At 48.0% G+C, this 23265-nt stretch overlaps 1 protein-coding gene across 1 annotated transcript in view; it reads right to left on the reverse strand.

The window, feature by feature from the left end:
- The window catches only part of OXSR1 (oxidative stress responsive kinase 1), a 677967-nt gene that overhangs the window by 561670 nt on the left and 93032 nt on the right, over nt 1–23265 (reverse strand). The gene's annotated exons all lie outside the window — the stretch shown is intronic.

The following is a 23265-nucleotide window of genomic DNA, read 5'->3' on the forward strand; positions in this document are numbered from 1 at the left end:
ACGACGAGTCCGAAGCCCGCAGACGACGTACGGCGATATCCTTCCTGTCTACCTCAGACCAACAACAGTTCCTGGTGTAATTAAGACTGTGTACCATCTAACAAATAAATCTACGTCTGTCAGACTTCAACCGCCTTGTGTGACGTCTCTGTGCCCCGAACCCACTACACCTGGCTTGGCAATTCAGGCTGGACTGTTCCCATGAAGCACAGGGTCAAGACTGATTTGCATATGGCCAGGTCTAAACTGGAGTGGCATGGTAAGTAAAAGAAGGATGGATTTAACCCAGATCTCTTGACTGGGGGTGAATATTTTGATTTTATGGCACGACACGGAGGCCAATATTATGCAATCTTCTTTTATTGCCAGTTCACAGCAGCAAAAATAGAGAAGAATTTTGAACATTGAAAACATTCTGAACATTAATGTAGTCCAGCGACAGGCAGCCATCTTCCTTCTTTTATTGCTGCTGCTCACCAGATAAGTACACTTTGCTCTCTCTTCCATTTGTGCTATCCAATACTACTTTTGATCATATTTGGGCATTTATTTACTTTATTTCATTTATTATAACTTAGAAATGATTTATTATGTATTATTTAGAAAGGATTCACTATGTATTCACCACTTAACCTATTAGATTATGTCTAATCTTGATTCCCATGATCTGCCACTGTGAACTTTATCACCTCATTCCACTCTACCCCCCCCCCTCTTTGTCCCCTAGTCAATATTCCCAAGCACAGACACACCCGTGTCTTTCTTGCATCTTTTTCAGACATCGACATTTGCCCAAATCGACAAGCATTTTTCAAACGCTCGTAGCGTTTAACCGGAGCTTTCTTTCCTTGTTGGCATTCCCCAATACCGACAGCCGTAACTGTCTCCCACCGCCCCCCTCGTCAACCATTGCCCAAGTGGATAAGCATTTCAAAGCATTTCGGGCGCGCCAGGCGTCTCTCACGCGGGCATTATTTGAAGCCTCTACTCACGCGCGCATCGCGCTGCAATGCTGGGGCACCGATCTCGGCGCCCTCGCCTTGAATGTCGGGTCTCCCGCTTTAATAATATTTAGATTGCTTCTGGCTCACCTCCCGAGGTAACCTCGACCCGCTTTCTCCCAGTGCGGCCTCTCTGCTAACGCGACCGCACCGGGAAAAACAACAAACTCCAGGAAATGAACCCCTCCTCTCCCATTAGGAGGAAAGGACCTTAGGATTTCACCACTTTTCACCGTTTGAGCTCTTTTAAAGCTCAAACGACAATTCCACTCAGCAAAAGAGGAGCCTGTCACCTCGATCTACCAACTCCTGCCACATTTAACCCCTAGAACATCCTTTTGGACGCAAGTACCTACCCGATACTTTTTTTAACCTCCAACTCCATCAATTCCCCCTTCATAACTTTATGTATAATAAAAAAAAATTAAAAAAAGGAGACACAATGTCTCATAACCAACCTGATTTAGACTCTTTAGTACAAAATAAAGTAGAGGACATAATTAATAAGGCATAAGGCAAATTGATGGGGTTGCTCGATGAAACCATCAATAAAAAAATTAAAAACTCTCATAATCAACCTGGATGCTCTTACTGGCCCCAAACCTCTCACAATAAAAGGACATCAAGCGATTTACCTCTAAAAAAAATCCAAAAAATCTAAAAGGGTCTCAGAGGATCTACCGGATAACACCGGTGATAGAGAGTGTACCAGACACTGTGGATGGGCAAGAAAGAGGCCCCACTGTCCCCATATCTAGCGACTCTGAGGGTGATGAATCCTACGAGCCAGAAATAGACCTATCATGCTCATCAGAGTTCGAATCCGATTGTGAAGATTCATTCACAGCCAAACAAACAAGCATTGGCATAGCCAATAGGTCTCGCTTTTGGGACCTTATAAGTATTTAGCCAGTTGCATAACTAAATACTTATAAGGTCCCAAAAGCGAGACCTATTGGCTATGCCAATGCTTGTTTGTTTGGCTGTGAATGAATCTTCACAATCAGATTCGAACTATGATGAGCATGATAGGTCTATTTCTGGCTCGTAGGTTTCATCACCCTCAGAGTCGCTAGATATGGGGACAGTGGGGCCTCTTTCTTGCCCATCCACAGTGTCTGGTACACTCACTCTATCACCGGTGTTATCCGGTAGATCCTCTGAGACCCTTTTAGATTTTTGGGATTTTTTTTTAGGTAAATCGCTTGATGTCCTTTTTTTGTGAGAGGTTTGGGGCCAGTAAGAGCATCCAGGTTGATTATTAGAGAGAGTTTCTAATTTTTTATTGACGGCCGCGAAAGTGAAAGTAATCGCGGTATAGCGCGGCCCGCGCACATGCACTGTAGCTCTAGGCTGGCCTGTTAGCACTTTTTGGAGCCCTCTCAATAAGTCTCACCAGACCAGCGCATGCGCTGGGTCAGGCGATACCTAAAAAACTCAAATGAAGGTTCCAAGACCTCTGTGAGCACTCCAGATGATGTTGTGGAAACCATTATTTAAGAAAAGAAAGTCTTTCTAAAAGCTTTCATGGATGCAGTCAGTAAAAGATGACAACAAGAAAATGAGGGACTTCATGGAGAAAAGGACAAAGCACTACAGCAATTAATCAGGGAATATGGTGACTATGGCAAAGAGTTGGAAATGGATAGTGAAACAGGTGAACAGAACAAGATTAACTACTGTGAAAATGGAGGTCGGCTTTAGAGGTAAGAGAAAAAACTGCCACAAAATAACTGAAAATAATTCCTTCGCAGACTTTTGGAGATTAGCTTTAATGAAGCTGCTAATGTGAAAGTTAATGAAGAATTTACTAGTGTAAATGCTAAACTCAAAGAAATAACTAAGCTATCTCGAACAACCACTCACTAATTTAAGTCTATATCTCCAGGAAGTGAAAAATGAAGGTCTCAGTTAGCCAAAACATGATGGAAATTTTAGGTTTTCAAGCACAATCGTCTTCAAATCTGGGAACTATATATTCTAGTTGTCAATTCTAATTATCAGTAATGTATATTCAAATTGCTTTAATTCCAGCAGTAACATTTTAAGGTTCGATATTAATTGAAAAATGGCAATATATTCAAATGGCATTTTCTTAATCATATATTTTTATGCTTCAATCAATGTTAATTTTGCCTTGTGGTCTGGGAGTGCTTTTACATAATGAGCTCAACTGAGGCTTACATTGTGATGTAAGCCTCATTTGAGCTTCCATGGTGGATTTCAGCTTACGAGGCCATGACCAGTATACAGATGCATATTGGATCCTCTTTACCCTGCTCTTCCCAATCCTTTACATCTTTATGAGGATACACCCATCATCATCATTAGAGGTGCACCTTATTTTATTCCAATTAATTTAATGCATTATAGAAAGGTCATAGTATTCCCAAACGGTGCTTCCTACAGCTACCCTTACGTTTTTTGAGGCCTCAACACTTGACTGGTAAATACATTTAAATTATCAGAAAAAGTGACTTGTCAGGGGATGCTTTTTTCCATTGCATAAGTATTCAAAAATATAAAAATGCAAAGGCACGTTTTAGAAGAAAGGAAAAAATAAACAACTCCACGACTACTGAAGAACTCATTGGTGGAGAACTTAATGGTACCAAGATTTGACATACATTGCATTATTCACCAAGACAACTTTGGCAATTCTGATTGCCTGGGATGGCTTGGAACAAAAGAGTATCTCCACAGAGAGGGTAGTTGGATAGGTTTAGGGCCCAGTGGTGGGGAGTTTAGCTGTTTGAATGCAGGGGTGTTTGTCTACTTTCATGATGTTGTACCAATGTTATTCCATTCGTAAAAGGTCCTAAACATATTCATCTTGGTTATGTCTGTCTAGGTAAAACCATTACTATGTCTCTTATTGCAATTATATTGCACTTGCCTACACCACATATCCTTTCTTTCTCTTCCTTCGCGTGACTCACTGCTGCTTCAAGTATGGACTGCACATTTATTTTGTATTCAAAGTTCAATGTATGCAATCTGCAAATGTACTGCTGACCACCCGTTCGCTGATTCTCCTGCAATCAAATGGATACTGATGGACTGGCCTTACCAACACCAGTTATGTTATTGTTTTTGTATAATCTTTTTATTAAACATTTTGCAAAGCATGACATAGATATTACTTCCGTATGACATATGAACTGAATTATTCCGGCATCAACATTAGCATTACAGTACATCTCATAGTGCCCTCCTTCTCGTTCCATCTCTGGCAGCCTTGCGGTCCCATCACCCATGCTCCCTATTTGTGTGCCCCTTCTAATCTGCTCAGCCACTGGCATCTGAGTTCGATTCATCCAGCGGGGGGGCTCACAGATATTCCCACGATAATTGTTCCAGCCACCCCAAGCCCTTTCCCACTTTTTGGGACACCTCCGGTGGATATATACTGACTTTTCCGCCACCATTGCCGTATCCATGTCTTTGCACCATTGATCAAGTGTGGGTCAGTTTCTGGATCCCCAGCGCTGGGCAATGTTACGCTGAGCTATCGTCATGCCCAAAGTTACCCAGTCTTGAGCCACCACATTTAAATCTGTAGGTTCCCAGATATTGAGCAGGCAACATCTCGGGTTTGGGAGTGTACGGATCTGTGTGACCTGGGACAGCGTTCGCATTACCGCCGTCCAGTACTGTATTGTTTTGGGGCATAACCAGATGGTGTGGTAAAATGTGCCCTCCTCCCCGCATTGCCGGAGACAAGAGTGGTGTGTCCGCTCGACGTATTTTATGTAGGAGTTGCCTAGTGTAGTATGTACGGTGCAGGATTTTTAATTGGACTAGTCGCAGTCTTGATGGGATTGTAGCTTCTCTGGGGGAGGCTAGCGCCTCCCGCCAGTCCGCCTCATCAATCTCTCCAAGTTCGTGTTCCCACTTAACCTTAAGCGCTACCATAGGGTCCTTCCGGTTATTAACTATTTTCTTGTACGTCAATGAAATTGCCCTTTTGCGGAGGTGGTCCGTCAGGAGTCGATCCTCCAGTGGAGAGGCCTCTTCAGGCCTCGTACCTGGTGGTATTAGGGACTGCAATGCATGCCTGACCTGCATGTATCGGAAGAATTCCGTCTGGGCATGTCATAAGTGGCCTGAAGATGAGCAAAGGTAACCACCTCACCTCGCTGTCACAAGTCCCCCACTTTGGAAATGCCCATTTGATCCCAGCCACGAAATCCCTTCGTCCTTCCCAACATTCCAAGTCGCTTTGTCTCCCATAATGGCATCGTCAGTGTGACAACAACGTCCCATCCTAGTGTGTGTTGCGCCGCATACCATATTTGCAGTGTGTGTCGTGTAGGCTCAGTAATGCTGCAATGCTTCCTCTTATTGTATAGAGCACCCATTATCCCTGATGGCTCTAGGAGGTGTCTATCTAACCTGTATGCGGGGTCGTCATGAGGGACATGGAGCCACTGGTTGATTGCGACTAATTGGGAAGCCCAGTGATTAATCTTTAGATCCGGAAGGGCAATTCCGCCATCGACGTCACTTCTGCATTGACTGCTGTGAAGTACGCATCTGGGACACGGAATAGTGTATTCTGTAGTGCATATAAAAACAAGCATTGGCATAGCCAATAGGTCTCGCCTTTGGGACCTTATAAGTGTTTAGCCATGCAACAGTTGCATAACTAAATACTTATAAGGTCCCAAAAGCGAGACCTATTGGCTATGCAAAGCGGCCCTGCGGCCGCAAAAGTGACCGCGATCAAACATCAAAGCGGCCGTGAAAGTGAAAGTAATCGTGGTAAAGCGCGGCGCGCGCCCACGCACATGCACTGTAGCTCTAGGCTGGCCTGGTAGCACTTTTTGGAGCCCTCTCAATAAGTCTCGCCAGACCAGCGCATGCGCTGGGTCAGGCGAGACCTAACCAGGGGAGCGCCATCAATTTAAATAGGGCTGCCCGCCCTAGGAGCGTTAAGGGTAGTGTACGCCAATGCTTAACGTCTCTTTTAAATCGCGCCAGGGGCTGGGTCAGGTTTTTTTCCGTGAATAGCACATGATCATGTGTAACAAATATTCCTAAATATTTAAATTCATCCGTGACTATTTGCAGTGGGCATCCTCTCTGGAGCCGCGGCGGGGGGCCATGTAGGACCTAAAGAAGTGACTTTCCCCAGTTGATGGTATACCCTGACATCCACCCGTACGCGGCACTGATATCTAGAAGACTGTTGATGGACCATGCAGGGGACGTTCGGTACAATAAAATATCATCCGCATATAGTGAAATGCGATCTTCCCACCCATCTTCCCACCCGTTGGCCCATCGCAGTCCCTGTATCGTAAGGTCCTGCCTAATCCAAGCCGCCAGGGGCTCCAGGACCACCGCGAATAGGAGTGGTGACAGTGGGCAACCCTGTCTAGTCCCTCTGCCTAATGGGAACTCGTCCGATAGGTGGCCATTGACTACAACTTGTGCCACCGGCTGCGTATATAACAGACGCATCCATGCGCAGAATTTTGGCCCAAACCCCATATGTTTAAGGACTGCAAATAAAAAGGGCCACTCCACTAGGTCAAAAGCCATCCTTGCATCTAACGAAAGTATGGCTGCGTCTTCATCTATAATTGATTTACGCTCTATTACTCCGTGTTGCCTTCTAATATTTAGCGCTGTGTTGCGGTGAGGCATAAATCCAGATTGGTCTGGATGGATTACAGCTGAGAGATGCGGCTGTAGCCTTGATGCCAGTGTCTTCGCAAGTATTTTTGCCTCCGCATTGAGGAGGGAAATCGGTCTATAAGATCCGCATTCGTGCGCCGGTTTGCCGGGCTTATGTATAGCCACTATAGTGGGCAGTCGTTGATCTTTGGGTAATATTCATTTGTCTAAGCTTTCAGTGTACATGGCCAGGAGGTGGGACGCCAGCTGTGGGCTCGCTAATTAAAAAAATTCTACTGGAATTCCATTGGGCCCTAGCGCCTTTCCTGTATGCAGTGCCCTAATGGCTTGCGTAAGTTCCTCTGGCGTAATATCTGCCTCGAGGGCAGTTATGGCGGCTCCGTCAAGCGATGGCATACGGATATCTTGCAGGAACGCCAAGTGCTCTGTCGCTGTAGCAATCGGTGTATAGATTGCCTCGTAATCTTGCGCAAGGGCCGCCGTGATTTGCTGTGGTGCCGTCACTAATGCCCCAACCCCCGCCCTTATCTGGGTTATCCAGTTGCCCGCTCTTTCCCGCTTTCCCAACCAGGCCAGGAGCCGTCCATCCTTATTCCCCTGCTCATAAATTACATATTGCGTCTTTGTCAGTCTATCTATAGCCTCTTCTCGTGTGTATGGCCTATATTCCTGCTGCACCAAATGTAGATTGTGTGTCGTGTCATCAGTGGTGTCTGCCGCTAGGGCTGCCTCCGCCCGTGAGAGTTATGCCTCTAGGCCATCAATGTGCTTCCGGTGGTCTCTCTGTTGTCCTACTATCAATGACATGGCCTGCCCGCGAAGCACTGTCTTATATGCCTCCCACAGCGCTATCGATGAGGTGACCGAGCCTGAGTTTTCCTCAAAATAGCATTTTGTCGTCCTAATGAGGCCCTTTCTTATTGTACGGTTCTGGAGGTGTCCTGGCCTGATGGGAAACAGTCTGCGGGTCAGCGGGGCGAATGGAGCATACGTGATGAAAATCAGGGAGTGGTCTGAGATACCTCTAGGTAAGTGTCTAATGTCTGTCATACCCAGCATCCCTGTCGCTAATGTGAAGATGTAGTCTAATCTGGAAAGACTACGGTGTACTCCCGAGTGGAAGGTGTATTGCTTTTCGCTTGGGTGTCTAGCCCTCCACGCATCGAGCAGCCCTAGCGCTTCAACAAATTCCTGTAATCTATGGGTTGGGCTACTGGGGTTTCTGGGAGGGTGCCGGTCTATAGCCGTATCCATGACTGCATTGAAATCGCCACAGTGTATCAGTTGCCCACCCGGAAGGGCCAGCAGGAAGTTCCCAAGATCTGTGAATGCAGGCTGGTGCAGCGTCGGGGGTATGTATACGGATACTATGTTGTATATTCTACCATCCCATTGGCCCGTGATGGCCGCGAACCTACCCTGATCATCTCTGTGTGTTGCAGTTACAGTCAGAGGGAAGCGTTTATTGAGGAGGATCCCTACCCCACGAGACCCCGAGGGGAATTGAGAGTGCACTGCCATTCTGAAACCCCAGCAATCTAGTGCTTTGACTGTCGTGCCCTGCAGATGCGACTCCTGAAGGAGCGCCACCGTCGGGTTCTTCCGCCTAAGGAATTGCAACACCAGCCCTCGTTTGATTAAATCTCCCAACCCATTTATGTTCCATGACATCACAGTAAATGGGGGGGCCTCTCGTTTGATCGTCTTGTGCGCCTGGGGTGCTGCTGCCATCATTTTGGTTTATGTCTGCCATCCCGATGTAGAACGAGAACTGTGCCCTTTGCTATTTCCGGCTTGTCTGTCACGCTACAGTCTATCACATTCTTCGTCACAGCTTTGCAAAAAAGTGTCGCCACTAAAACTGAAACCCCACTCAACATGAACTGATCCCGCTCCCCTACCCCCCACCCTGCCTCCCTGCCTAACGGATGTGGAACTACCCGCCTCCCCAACATAGCAGAGCGCTTAAATCCCCTACCCCTGTACCTACGGGCAGGGGGGAAAAGTCCCCCTTGGCTCACCGAGCACCCCTTACAAAGAGTTTTATGAGTCTGTGGTGTATGGACTGTGTCTAGTGTCATTCACCCATCGGGTCCTATAAATTATACATCACCACTGGTAGGAGTCCGCGCCCCCGGGATCTGCAGGCACAGTTCACAGTCCGCCACTTTGCACCATCTCTGTGGGTCGACTCCTTGGCCTCCACGCAGGACTGCCGCCAGGCTCCACAAGTCTATAATACTCCGACCATGCCCCTGGGTCTGAAGGTTACACTTCAGATTCTCACTCCACGTCGCTTCCAGTCCTCTCCCCGGCGGTCGGTCCTACCGCTTCTTCTCGTTCTTCATGCTGGGCCAGCTGCCCGGGCTGCCGCTGTCCTCTCGTCTCCCGCGCGCCGTTGCCTCTAGTTGGGTGCCAGCCCTCCAGCCAGTCTTGCGCCTCCTCTGGGGTTACAAACAACCAACTTTTACCCTCCACTTCCACTCGTAACTTCGCCGGGTAGAGCATTGAGTATTTTAGTTCTCTGCTGTGAAGTTCACGCTTTACTTCTGTGAAGGTGTGTCGCTTCTTTGTGACGGCGTCCGTATAGTCCGGGTAGAGGGTTACCACACTGTTGTCCACCCGAATCGGCGGTCCCACCTCGGGCTGCTTGTAAAATTGCGTCCCTATCTCTGAAGTTGAATATCCTTGCCAGGATAGGTCTCGGAGGAGCGCCCGGCCTCGGCCGACCGCCCGGCACATGGTGAGCTCTCCACCGAAAATAATTTGGAGAGTCTGCGGGGCTTCAGCTGGTCCTGGATCAGCTCCTCTACAAATAGATCCAGCGCCGGGCCTGTAACACTCTCCCACCCACCAAGCGCACGTTATTCCGTCTAGTGCGCCCTTCTTGGTCGTCGAGCTTTTCCGCCATCTGTTTATTAGCTAATTCAAGCTGGTGCACCGGCCGCTGGAGAGTCTGCGTATCAGCTGAGAGGACCGCCGTTGTGGCCTCAACTTCCGCCATCCTCGTTCCCTTTTTCGAAATGCCGGCCCTCAGCAGTGTCACATCGCAAGAAATGGTGCCTATGGAGGCCTGCATCTGCTGCAAGGTGGCCATAACATCATGGAGCGTGATTTCCTTTTGTGCTTCAACAGGTGGGTTAGGCAGGACTCCCGGCGGCGCCTCCAACACGCCATGCCGATCTTTGGTGGTGGCGTACTTGTCGATGCGGTTGCTCTGCACCGATCTTGGGCCCCTGCCGCTCATGGCGCTTTAAGTACTAACGTGAGCGATCTCTGCACAGTCGACACAGGGCAGGCGGCGCAAACAGTCTACCACCAATCGCCTATCCGCATGCTCCGCCTTCTGTTACTCCGGTCCCGGCCCTGGGTAGGATAAAGGTACCCCAACCAGTTTTGGTTGTGCGGCGCGTAGTTCGCTATGCGGGGGGCCGGGTATGGGCCTTAATCACGACCTCCAGGGCCGACCAACTACTTGCCGCTATGGCCTCTGGGGATCTCCCCTCTTCTGTACCTGCAGTTTGGCAAGCCGCCGGGGTGCTGGCGCCTCTCTTCTTCCTCTTTCGCAGTGCACCTGCTCCTTTTTAATTTCCAGCCACACAAGGACAACCTTTCCCCTGCATGGGGTCTTCTCACTTGGCGGGGGGCCTCGTCGGGCCGTCCCGATCTTCTTAAGGCGCTCTGTGCGCGGAAGGTCCAGCTCCGTCCTGTCTCAGGGCCTTCTAGTGATTTCCCCACGGGGCCTTCCTTCAATGGGCCCGCGCCACTTCTTTACATCAGGGGCGAGCTGCTAGGCCCTCCCTGCGCCTGACCTGCCTCCCATTACCTGTGAGCTGCAGCGTCCTCGCTCGGCGCGCCTCCTGCCGCAGCTCACTTCACTTCGCCGCCGGGTTTAGGCCGCCGCTGCTTCTTTGGGCTTCCGGCGGTTTCACAGGCACGTCGCAATTTTCCGGCCGCGGCAGTAGTCGCCGCTGGTGGTGCAGCGTCTCAGTCACCGTTTCCTGGCCACAGACTTCAGGATTTCTGCCCGGATTGTCGGAGGTTATCTCGTCGTCCTCGGGAGTCTCCTTAGGCTGCGGCCATTTTCTCCGGTCGCAGACCACGCCCCCCCCATTGCTGAATATTTTTAAATGTTCCACTATGAATGTTTTGTTAAATATGGTGTCCTTTAGAAGTGCTTTGCAATGCAATGGGAAATGTGGCAAGTCCTTCCATGAGGTACAATCTGAATTGTTAACCCTTTAAAAAAAGCCTTAAAAGACGCATCCAGTCGAGGAGGAATTCGGAAGTCCGATTTCGGCTACAGAGACCAACCACATCATGAAGCAGCCAGGGTCCACTGAACGGCCTGCTGAAACTACAAAAGTCGCTTAAGCCTGGCTGTGACTGTTCAAAGCAATAACGAACATTGGCCAACTAGCAGACGTTCACGTACTTTGCACATTCACTATAACTAGACAACATGGAGTAAAGTATGACATTTATCAGCGTGGAAGGATACCAAAAGATCAATAACTCGCGCTCGGATACGTTTTCCACCATTCATCACTGCCATTTAAGCTGAAAATATGATGCACACATGCAATCCATGTGAAATCAAACAAAATGTTTGGCAGTGTTTCTTCGAAACTGGTCCATCGCCCCGAGATGGCAAGTCTCTCAGAATGTCATGCAGGTCTGTGACATTCCCCAAACTCCATATTATCTGGCAGGGGAGGAAGCTGCCAGGGTTCGTCGTATGCTGGTATCCACTCTCCAAAACAAAACGCTGCAATCAGCCCTGCTAACCACAAACTGAAAACTACAACGTATTTTCTTTGTGTACCTGCTAACAGAGGGCATGCCTAAAGCACAACAGGGCGTACTGGCTGGCGAGACTTGGGTTGCAATCATTCCATTCACAGTTGTAATTCGCCTGCATTAATTAAACACAGAATTATTAGCAGCAGAGCGAAGGCAATTTATAAAGGTCAGTGAGGATGATTAAACTATTGAATTCAATATTTACGTTCAGCGTACATTTCTCAAATAGTAAATGGCTTCTTCCAGACTTGTAAGGAGTTTAAAACAAACACTGGCAAAGCCAATATGTCTCACCGATGCAGGAGCTATTGGCTTTGTGATGTATATTGATTCTTCTTGTAATAAGGCTGACAGTGGTCATTAGCCCTTCCTTAGTGTTCTTACCTCCTTAGCCTCCCAGAATACCTGTGAGTGTTCTAACTTGTACCAGAGTGTTCTACTCTTGTCAGTTGATGGTCTGGTCAGCTGGCCAGGTGTGTTGCTCTGCTGTAACCTAATAAACCTAACTTGTAACTACTAAGAAGTGTCCTGCTGCCTACCTTACCATCTACAACATTTTGGCGACGATCTTGGCTGACTAGACCAGACAAGCAGACCAAGAAGAACAGCGCAGCACAAGCAGCACCTCGCACCAAGAACCCAAGAAGGTGTTTCACCAAACTCCGTCAAGAAGTAAGGAGTAAAGAAACCAGAAACCAGTGAAACGCCAGCATATAATAAGAAACCAAACTTAACCAAAAAGAAAATATGGAATCAGTCCATCTGCTTCCAGTAACTTAAGAAGAAGAAACGCATAACCGGAGATATGCCAGAAGACTTGGAAAAACGAAACTTAATGTAGTGAGAAACTACCTGCTGCCAAAACAACTCAAACTAGTGAAATTCCAAGGTTCCTGTCACTGCTACCAGTAACGGAAATTAAAAGAGGAAATCAGCTTCAAGTAATGCTAAAAATATATATATATATATATATATATATATATATATATATATATATATATATATATATATATATATATATATATATATATATATTCACTGAAAAAACCATAGGTTTCACACATGTTATAGTTAGCGGAAATTTTACTGATAAAAAACCAGTGAAATTCCCCCGTTATAGTTAGCGCAGGCTACTATAACTCACGCGACCGCAATCCTCTGCTGATGCTAATACTGTATTTAGACACTTATTTGCCCATGTCTTCTTCCATACATTTTTAGCTATACATATATTACAATTATTTTTTTTTCATAAAGACACATATGTCATCAGCAGAAGATTGCAGTCGCGTGAGTTATAGTTGCCTGCGCTAACTATAACGGGGGAATTTCACTGGTTTTTTATCAGTAAAATTTCCGCTAACTATAACATGTGTGAAACCTATGGTTTTTTCAGTGAATTTGCAAGGTTTTTTAAATGCTAATTCCTAACTATAACGTGTGTGAAACCTATGGTTTTTTCAGTGACTTAGTACGGTTTTTTAAATGCTAAGTTTTTTTCCCTTATAATAAGCCCTGTACATTTGGTGGCCTTCGGCCACCAAAAGCACAGGGGGTGGGGTAAGTGTGGATAGTGTTTTTTGCCCTTAACATAAGCCCTGTACATTTGGTGGCCTTCGGCCACCAAAAGCACAGGGGGTGGGGTAAGTGTGGATAGTGTTTTTTTTATTTTTATTTTTTTACCGTACGCTTACGGTAAGCGTACGGTAAGCGTACCCCGCGAAATTGCCGAAAAAAAAATAAAACCGTTTTTGCACTTGGGGGATGTTTGGGGACTCCCTCAACATGACTATGCGGGAGGGAGTTGTCAAAACAGCCCCTTTACATGTTTTTGGGCTTGATATTTTAAAAATCACTCTCAGTGCGAGAGACAAAATGGCGGTCGCCGCTTCCTGGTTTCGGCCGATTCGAATGTTTACTAAGATCTAAGAGCCAATCAGAATCGCGCTCGCGCACGCCACCGTACGCTTACCGTAAGCGTACGGTAAGCGTACCGTAAGCTGGCTCAGATATATATATTGATTTAAAGGCTATTTTCTCAGAATCTACTGAACAGATTTACACCAAACCTACAAAAGGCACTTCCTTGACCTAGGGACTACCTCTCTGCCAAATTTAGAGTAATTCTGTTCAGCCGTTCGGGCTGTAGCTCGTTCTAAAGGTCCTATGGAAAAATGCATGGGAAAAACGCGTTTTGGGACCCCCCCTTTTATCTCAGCCCCCGCTTGACGGATCCCCCCGAGACTTTCAGGGTAGGAGCGGAGCGTAGCGCCCCACCTATTTTGAAAAATTTGCGAGGATTCGTCGACCGGCGCCAAAGTTATTCAAAATAGAATGTTGAGGTTTTCCTATGGAAACGTGGTCCTAACTATAACTACCTACTGGCTATCGCCAGTAGGTAAAAAAAAAAATATATATATATATATATATATATATATATATATATATATATATACATACATATACACACACACATATATATATTACCTACTGGCGGTCGCCAGTAGGTAGTTATAGTTAGGACCCCTTTTCCATAGGAAAACCTCAACATTCTATTTTGAATAACTTTGGCGCCGGTCGATGAATCCTCGCGAATTTCTCAAAATAGGTGGGGCGCTACGCTCCGCTCCTACCCTGAAAGTCTCGGGGGGATCCGTCAAGCGGGGGCTGAGATAAAAGGGGGGTCCCAAAACGCGTTTTCCCCATGCATTTTTCCATAGGACCTTTAGAACGAGCTACAGCCCGAACGGCTGAACAGAATTACTCGAAATTTGGCAGAGAGGTAGTCCCTAGGTCAAGGAAGTGCCTTTTGTAGGTTTGGTGTAAATCTGTTCAGTAGATTCTGAGAAAATAGCCTTTAAATCAATATATGTATCTGAGCCCGCTTACGGTACGCTTACCGTACGCTTACCGTAAGCGTACGGTGGCGTGCGCGAGCGCGATTCTGATTGGCTCTTAGATCTTAGTAAACATTCGAATCGGCCGAAACCAGGAAGCGGCGGCCGCCATTTTGTGTACTTCACTCAGAAAAAAAAGAGTGAAAACAAGAAAAGGGGGCAATGAGGAGAGTTACAGACCCCCTTACATTTGTGAGGGGGTCAAAGAAGGACTGTAAAGTACAAAAAAAACATTTATTGATTTTAAAAAAAATCACGGGGTACGCGTACGGTAAGCTTACGGTAAGCGTACGGTAGAAAAAAAAAAAAAAAAAAAATGAAAATCAGATTTAAGTGTTTAGATATTAGGGGGCTCTAAAAAGAGCCGTTGTGTTTATGAAATGATTTTTTAGTGGTACCTACAAGTAAGTACCGATGCAGAGTCTAAGGTTCAAGAGGAAGACTCTGTTCCCTTCATCATTGAAGTGCACACCATCTCCTCTATAAATGTCTTGCATGTCATAACGCAAGTTGTTGTGGTAAATGGCACCCATACCATAGTCACGGAGGAAAGCAGAAACAGATTTGTTGACGTGCTTTCTTGCTTTGTCATCGCACCGCGTGCCCACCGTGCGTGCACGGCACTAACTGCGTAAAGTGGGCGCGCGGTGCGCGAAGCGCACCGCGTGCTCACTGTGCGCGCACGGTGCGCGAAGCGCACCGTGCGCGCACGGAACGAACTGCGTTAAGTGGGCGCGCACGCCACGAATGGCGTAAAGTAACTTAGCATTTAAAAAAACGTACAAATTCACTGAAAAAACCATAGGTTTCACACACGTTATAGTTAGGAATTAGCATTTAAAAAACCTTGCAAATTCACTGAAAAAACCATAGGTTTCACACATGTTATAGTTAGCGGAAATTTTACTGATAAAAAACCAATGAAATTCCCCCGTTATAGTTAGTGCAGGCAACTATAACTCACGCGACCGCAATCTTCTGCTGATGACATATGTGTCTTTTTGAAAAAAAATTATTTGTAATATATGTATAGCTAAAAATGTATGGAAGAAGACATGGGCAAATAAGTGTCTAAATACAGTATTAGCATCAGCAGAGGATTGCGGTCGCGTGAGTTATAGTTGCCTGCACTAACTATAACGGGGGAATTTCATTGGTTTTTTATCAGTAAAATTTCCGCTAACTATAACATGTGTGAAACCTATGGTTTTTTCAGTGAATATATATATACATACATACACGAGGGAAAGACTTATTTGGTAGGTCCTTGGCACACTGCTCCGTGAGGTGTTGACTGTTTGCTACCAAGAAACATCTCCGTTTGGTGGCTGGTGAGCATTTCTGCCCTTCACTACTTCTTTGGTGTTAATGTGCCTACTCAGTCTATTTTACCGTTTTGTCAGTCGAGGGATCTTCACGTAGCACTGACATTCTTTCACTGATGACGTGTTAGAACCTCCGTCTGTACTAGCGGAGGAGCAGCACGCTCCATGTTCACGTACAGTGTCCAGCGTCATAACAAAGTAATAGCGTCTTGTGGAAACCTTTTCTTGTTGCCAAGTTGAGTGCGTCATTGCGCAAGGTGAAACCTCAACACAGCGTCCTAATAAACCTAACTTGTAACTACTAAGAAGTGTCCTGCTGCCTACCTTACCATCTACAACACTTTGCCAATGTGTTTTAGCCACGTGGTACACCAGAGTGGCTGCGGTTCAGTATGGCTAAAAGTCTGTGGCGTAAAGGTGAGTGGAGTGTCAAGTTGAGTGTCATGGAGTAAAGTGGAGTGTCATGGAGCGCCGTAGAGAGTCAGGGGTGTGTAGCGTAGAGTAGTGTGGAGTGAAGTGAAGTTTCATGGAGTAGAGTGAAGTGGAGTGTCACGGAGTAGAGTGAAGTGGCGTAGAGTGTTGTGGAAGCAGTAGGGTGTCAGAGTGGTAGGTAGTCGAGTACAGCGGCGTAGAGTAGAATGGCAGTATTGAGCGGCAGAGTGTCATGAAGTGACGTAGAGGGTGCTGCGTGGAGTAGAGTGTTGTAGACTAGAGCGGAATAGATTGTAGATTGGATTGGCATAGAGTGGAGTAGTGTAGTAGAGTGGTGTGGCGTGGCATAGTGTCTGAGTCCAGTAGAGAACTAGAGTAGTGCATCATAGAATAGAGTGGAGTAAAGTGGCACCGAGTTGCGAAGAGCATCAGAGCAGAGTCACAGTGTAGAACAGTGACAGAGTAGAGTAGCTTTAACTACAGTGGTGTAGAGTGCATTGTCGTAAAGTAGAGTGGAGCAGAGTGTATTGGAGCAGAGTGGCGTAGAGTCCAGTGGCGTAGAGTAGATTGTTTCAGAGTAGACTGAAGTGGTGCACGGTAGAGTAGAGTAGGATAGAATGCATTGGTGGAGAGTGCAGTGTAGTAGAGTGCAGATCTATTTTTCTTTCCCCATTATTTCCAGTATTGTGCTTCTTTACATTACTGAGAATTATGGCATCATAGCTTTTGACTCCTAAGATTTTTAGCAGAGATAGGAGTTGTCTCATCTATTCCTAGTTAGCTATTTCGTTATGTCATCCTTATTGCATACCCTGAGGTGCACTCACACTGCGCGATTTTCCACTTTTTCATTAGTTGGTTAAGATTGACATAGCCTCGATCACTGCCCATATGTCTGTTTTAATCGTGAATTTCAGTCTACTTTCTATGTCCATACCCTTCACGTAAGCCATCATTCCAGCGTTTCCCCATTAGATTCGAGAGAATATGATGTCAACACATTTGCGACGCACCATTTAAAAATCTGCGGTTCCTACAGCATTCAAGTCTTGAGAAATACCCTTCATAGACCAAAACGCGAGGTAAGTGAAGTGCTAGCATATGTCAGAGACCGTGTACTAGGTGGTCAGGGTCCAAAGAGTTCAGATGCTGCTTGGGCACCAATTTTCGCTTCATTGGCAATTTAATATTTACCGCCGCTTGGAAGAATGTCTCGGGAAAGGAGAAAAGACTGCGCTTCAACTACAAAGAAACTCTGTTTCCTTCCCTACACACCATATAGTCTGGTACACTACAAAGGGTCTGAATATGCTTTGGAGGCGTCCTGCAATCCATTCCACTGTCTGGAAGGCTCTTTCAACGCTGATCCACTCCATTCACATCCTATTGACCATAGGGAAGGCAAACATACATGCGACACTCATGTCCAACATGTATGAAGTTATGGACGTGGTTGCAGGGCAATGGCACACCAGTTGAACATAGAAAAGGTCAGTAAACAATTCTCTGTGACAAACAGGCCAATACTTTCACTATAATCTGATGCTGCTACCACCACTATCAGTCTCCCCACACAGCCCAGATAGCTGAAGGTAGCCACGCTCAATAAAGAGACATGCAGAAGTTTTACTCCTTCAGACCACAATGCACAGCACTCTATCGCATCAAGTGTCACCATTGGTCCTCAGTGTACAAGCATGACCATCGTGTGCACAGACACTAGAAAATAAATATGGGAGGAAGGATGAAAAATAAATAAAATCACCCAAATCTTGTTACCTGGGGAACTTGGATGTAATTTCAGTTCTTCTATGAAACATTAAAACAATATGTTAAAATATCTTGACCCTTCAATCAATCAATCATAGCATTTGTATAGCGCGCTACTCACCCGGAGGGTCTCAAGGCGCTGGGGGAAGAGGGGTCCGCTACTGCTCGAAGAGCCAGGTCTTGAGTTGCTTCCTGAAGGAGAGTTGGTCCTGGGTCATCCGAAGGTGGGTGGGGAGGGAGTTCCACGTCTTGGCTGCCAGGTAGGAGAAGGATCTTCCTCCGGCGGTGGCTCTGCGGATGCGTGGTACGGCAGCGAGGGCAAGGCTGGTCGATCGTAGCTGGCGGGTGGGCGTGTAGAAGGTCAGGCGGTTGTTGAGCTACATGGGGCCCAGGTCGTGGAGAGCTTTGTGTGCGTGGGTGAGGAGCCTGAACGTGATCCTCTTGCTGACGGGGAGCCAGTGCAGGTCTCTCAGGTGGCCGGAGATGTGGCTGTGTCGGGGGATGTCCAGGACGAGTCGTGCGGAGGCGTTCTAGATGCGTTGGAGTTTTTTCTGAAGTTTGGCTGTGGTTCCGGCGTAGAGGGTGTTCCCGTAGTCCAGTCGGCTGGTGACGAGTGCCTGGGTGACTGTCCTTCTGGTTTCGGTGGGGATCCATCGGAAGATCTTACGGAGCATGCGCAGGGTGTTAAAGCATGATGATGAGACGGCGTCGACTTGTCTGGTCATCGAGAGGGAGGAGTCCAGGATGAAGCCCAGGTTGCTTGCGTGGTCCGTTGGCTCGGGAGTGGTGCCCAGGGCAGGGGGCCACCAGGAGTCGTCCCAGGCGGAGGGTGATGGTCCCAGGATGAGGACTTCCGTCTTGTCTGAGTTCAGTTTCAGGCGGCTATTCTTCATCCATTCGGCGACTTCTTTCATCCCCTCCTGAAGGCTAGTTCTGGCGGTGGCGGGGTCGTTGGTGAGGGAGAGGATCAGCTGGGTGTCGTCCGCGCAGGAGATTATGTTGAGGTTGTGTTGGCGTGCGATGGCTGCGAGGGGGCTCATGTAGATGTTGAAGAGGGTTGGGCTGAGTGATGATCCTTGTGGTACACCGCAGAGGACTTCGGTGGCGTCGGATCTGAACGGGGGGAGGCGGACTCTGAGTTCTTCCGGCGAGGAACGAGACGATCCACTTCAGTGCTTTCTCTTGGATCCCGACGTTGCTGAGGCGCTGCACTAGGGTGCGGTGGCAGACCGTGTCGAACGCTGCAGAGAGGTCCAGGAGGATGAGAGCCGCTGTTTCGCCGTTGTCGAGCAGGGATCTGATGTCATCGGTGGCTGCGATCAGTGCGGTCTCGGTGCTGGGGTTTGCTCGAAAACCGGACTGCGAGGGGTCGAGGGATCCGTTTGTCTCGAGGAAGGCGGCGAGTTGTCTGTTGACGGTCTTCTCGGTGACTGGCAGGAAAAGGGAGGAGCGAGATGGGGCGGAAGTTTGAGGTCGGTGGGGTCCGCAGTTGGTTTCTTCAGGAGGGCACTGAGCTCGGCGTGCTTCCAGCTCTCCAGGAAGGTGGCGGTGTGGAAAGAGGTGTTGATGTCCCGGAGTTGGGGTGCGATGATGGAGTCGGCCTTGTTGAAGACGTGGTGGGGGCAGGGGGTCGGTTGGAGATCCGGAGTGGATGGTGTTCATCGTGCGGGTGGTGTCTTCGGTGCTGACCGGGGTCCAGGCGCAGAGGGTGGTGGTGGGGTGCGTTGGTTCGGCGGTTGGGTGCGTGGTTGGTGTGCCGAAGCGGTTGTGTATGTCGGCGATCTTGCGGTGGAAGAACGAGGCGAGAGAGTCGCAGAGGTCTTGTGAGGGAAGGATGTTGTTGTTTCCGGCGCTGGGGTTGGAGAGCTCTTTGACGATGCCGAAGAGTTCCTTGCTGTTGTGGGCGTTGTTTTCCAGTCTTTCTTTGAATGCTGTCTTCTTGGTGGTGCGGATCAGCTGGTGGTGCTTGCGGGTGGCGTGCTTGAGGGCGGTCATGTTGTCTGTGGTTCTGTCGTGGCGCCAGGCTTTCTCGAGGGTGCGGCAGTTCTTCTTGGAGTCCTTGAGTTAGTCGGTGAACCATGGGGCTTTCTTGCTGCCGGGTCTGCTGGGAGGGTTCTTCACTGGTGCGAGGTCATCGGCGCAGGCGGTCAGCCACTGTGTGAGGTTGCTGGCTGCTTCGTTGGGGTCCGTTGTGCTGGCAGGTGGGTTCTGGCTGAGGGAGGTGGTGAGCTGCTCGGTGGTGATCTTGTTCCAGCTCCGGCGAGGAACCTGTTGCGGTTGGTGATGGGTCGTGGTTCTTCTGAAGCTGAAGTGGACGCAGCTGTGGTCAGTCCACTGGAGTTCAGTGGAGTGGCTGAAGGAGACGTGCTTGCTGGAAGAGAAGACGGGGTCGAGCGTGTGGCCGGCGTAGTGGGTGAGGGTGTTCACCAGTTGCTGGAGTCTGAGGTTGGCGAGGTTGTCCAGCAGGATGGTGGTGTTGCAGTCCTAGTTGTTCTCCAGGTGGAAGTTGAGGTCCCCTAGGAGGATGTAGTCAGCGGAGGGGAGGGCGTGCGGGCTGATGAAGTCTGCGATGTCTTCGCTGAATTGTGTGTGTGGTCCCGGGGGTCTGTAGATGAGGGTGTCTCTGAGGGTGGTCTTTGGGTCGGTGTGTATCTGGAAGTGGAGGTGCTCGGCGGCGGCGAAGGGGTCGTCTGATTTGGTCATGATGCGGATGGTGTTCTTGTGTACGATGGCGATGCCTCCTCCTGTCTGGTTGACGCGGTTCCTCCGGGTGATCTTGTAACCGTCCGGGATGGCTGTGGCGATGTCGGGCGCTGAGGAGGCGTTCATCCAGGTTTCTGTGAGGAAGGCGATGTCTGGCGATGTTGTGTCGAGGAGGTTCCAGAGTTCGATGATGTGTCTGTGGATGGAGCGGGTGTTGAGCAGGATGCACTTGAGGTGGTTGTTGCTGGAGGTCGGCTTGGCGGGTGTGGTGCCTGTCCGGAGGCAGGAGAACTTGCAGGTTCGGCAGGTGAAGGGTCCGTGGGCGCGTTTCGGGGTGGCTCGGTAGCAGGCGGGGTTCCGTCCGGCGTTGAGTGCGTTGAGGGTGGCGGTGTCGTAAGTCCGTCGTGTGGGCTGGGAGCTACGGGGACCAGCGGTCCTGGCGCTGGGCGCGGTCCAGGCGCGGACAGCCGTAGAGGGGCTTGCCTTTGGCGCGCCTTCAGAGCGCAATCGGCGCGCCCGCTGCGCGTGCTCGCTGCGCGTACACGTGGACACTACCATAAATGGCGAAGTGGGAGGGAGGAGCAGCTGGGAGGCGGGAGCGGGGCGGCGAATGGGGGTACAGAAATAAAAAGTGGGCGGGCCGCAGGGGAGCAGCGGCGGGGAGCGGGGGTAACGAGAGCGAGAAAACGGGCGAGGGGGCAGGTACAGCGGACAACAGCGGGCAGTCCTGAGAGCACAGACACAGACAAAGTACAAAATACTAGAACACAATACAAAATGTAGCAGTGAAATACAATACTTAGCGGTGCGGCGGAAAAACACGGGCGGAAAACAGGAGGGAAAATCACTAGCTCAGCTGCAGGGCAGCAGTGAGCTCGAGGCAGCAGCGGTGGAGCCTGGCACGCTCACGGGGAGACGCGCAGTGTGTGGAGCGAGCGGCCCTGAAACACCCTTGTGTGTGTAGGGAAAAGGAAAGAGAAATAGCTGAATAAAAGCATATAAAAGACATAATATCCCCTTAAGCCATTCTTAATGAATCTAGATAGCCTCACAATAAGAAATTTGGGGATGCGAAAAATGTTACAATCTACCTGCAGGATTAGCTAGTTGATTGAATTGCTTAAACTACAATGAATTAACCTTATTCATTATCTTTTAAACAAAAGGAGTATTTACTTTTAGGTTTAGTCTTTTTTCGGTGACTCGTCACCAAGAAAACCTAAAGAAGCGCTGAAAAGAATGGCACGAACATTCCTTGTCCTCCTCCTGGTCTGCTAAATAGTTGAATAATTTCTCAATCTGATCACAACAGAGCTTCTCATCTGGAAAGAAGGTTGAGACTCTTCCTTTTGTTTCATAGGACAAATTCCCACACACCATCACTTCTGACACGGTTTACTTATAGTACATGAAACTAATGCATAGAGAAGCTAAGCAGCTGCCTTGAACAACTGGCAACAATGTCCAACCAGAGGCAACAAATAAAAATGATGGAGGTTCATACTGCCCTTATTCTGGAGAAATCATGAGGATTTGGGAGTCATTATTCCTAATAGTGTTTAGTTACAGACTATATTGTAGCTCCATGGATAATTATTGCAATGCCATTCCTACAGGTCATAAAAATACAAGGATGAGTCAAATCGATCTTCTTTTATTGGTGCTCACTGGTCTTCTGATCCAGGAGAAATCTGAAGAGACCTTGTGACCAACCGCACGTTGCCCAAACCTGCAATCGTAATGAATAGAAATTTCTACATGGACCAGCTCTAAATGACCACTGGCTAAAACTAGACTGGCACTTATGAAAACAGAATGAGAAGAGTAGTAGGAAAATGGGAGCATACTGTTAAAGGCTGAAGGCTAAGCAGGGAAGTGATTCCTGGGAAATGAAACTTTTGTGAGTCTTCAGAGAGTGCTTACCAATCGTGTACTGCGCTCCTTGTACGTTCATACATTAATCACACTGATGTTGAAAGCAGTTAGAGATGGAGTGAGCATCAGAGGCCATATTGCATTAGGGAGATACCGCCAATGTTGTGTTCTTGATCCTCACTCCCAGCAGATGGCACAGCATCCTCACATCTGCCTGAAAGCTAGACTCCTAGCCTATCAAGAAAGATAGAATCTTTTCCAGACACTAGAGGAATTGAATATTTTTTTTTAGTCTGTGATTTGGAAATTGGTGGGGCAGGTTTTCCCTGCAGCAAAGGGTGCACGCTGCATTTCATTGCTTTGATGGCCATGGTTTCTATGAATTTAGCTATTTTCATATTGCTAAAAAGTACAAGGTTGCAAACTGATCGCCCATAAGGCCTGATGTGCAAGTTTCCAGCCCAATGACAGGACTATCTGACACCGAGTTCAGCAGGAAGAAAGAGCTATTTTCTCTTGTCCTACACACATGTATGAGCGTATGACAATTTCTATGATGGAGGAGTTGAACTCATGGCTGAGCTGTAAAATTATATAATTTGTAGGACATTTCTGTACTTTTTGTTAGCACCCTCAAAGAAATACCATGGCAAATTACACATTTACACACTTGGAGAGAAGCATGAGCTAAGAAAAGGAAATAGTCTTGCATCAATTCCACTATACCCTCCCTTGCACACACCACTAACCCTGTCAAAAATCTGGAAATTGTGTAGTCTAATAAACGGATATCTTGCTCCAGGTCCGGGTAGCCCA

This window comes from Triturus cristatus, chromosome 10, assembly GCF_964204655.1.
Source record: "Triturus cristatus chromosome 10, aTriCri1.1, whole genome shotgun sequence".
Taxonomy (NCBI): domain Eukaryota; kingdom Metazoa; phylum Chordata; class Amphibia; order Caudata; family Salamandridae; genus Triturus; species Triturus cristatus.